Consider the following 883-nt stretch of genomic DNA (forward strand, 5'->3'; position numbering starts at 1 on the left):
AAAAAATATATAAAATCTTTCCATGTTTCACACTAGTCAAATAGACTTGAAATGACATGAGGGTGAGTAAATGATGGCAATGATTATTTTGGGGTGAACTGTCCCTTTAAGATTCAGATCACATTCAAATGGCCAATGACTGTCAGTGTTTAAAAGGTTCACTGCAAAAAAAAAAAAGAAAAAAAGTCTTGTTTTCCAGTACAAATATTCAAACATTCTTAAATCACGATACATTTACTTGGACATTATGTCCTGTTTTCTGAAAACATAAAAAAGTGAGTTTATGCTTAAAACAAGAAAAAATAATCTGTCAGTGTTCTAAGAAAAATTTACTTAATTTAAAACTTTCTTGTTTTAAGCATAAACCCACTTAATTTTGATACTTTTCATAAAACAAGTCATTTTCATTCTCATCTACATGCATCTTGATTGAAGGATGTTTAGATATTTGTATATATATATATATATAAGACAAAAATACACAAGAAATCATATTTTGCAGTGTAAGAGCTCAGAGCTGCTTGGCTTATATGGAGAAAGTCAGATAGCACAGTGCACACCAGCCGCGTGTCGTCATCACATGATCACCTCGATATGAAAAGAAAGCACAGCGGGAAAACGTCTACACGTTATCAGAGCAAACGTTTCCTTTACGTGATTAATATCCATATGCTGAATGAGAAGCAAATAATTCCTTAGGAAGCGTGATGCGGCCTGGATTCGCCGTGTTATGCGGGAAGGCGTGTTTGTGTGGAAAACACTTGATTTATGGATCACATTAGACTGGGATGACTTCCCTCGACAGCAGATTGTCTGTTAAATCTGAAGTGTGGCCGGGTAAAGTGCCTGCCATTGAATTAATACTGTGGACTGACAGGAATAA

The sequence above is a fragment of the Sinocyclocheilus grahami genome, unplaced genomic scaffold (assembly GCF_001515645.1).
Source record: "Sinocyclocheilus grahami isolate Dianchi unplaced genomic scaffold, SAMN03320097.WGS_v1.1 scaffold14852.1, whole genome shotgun sequence".
NCBI lineage: Eukaryota > Metazoa > Chordata > Actinopteri > Cypriniformes > Cyprinidae > Sinocyclocheilus > Sinocyclocheilus grahami.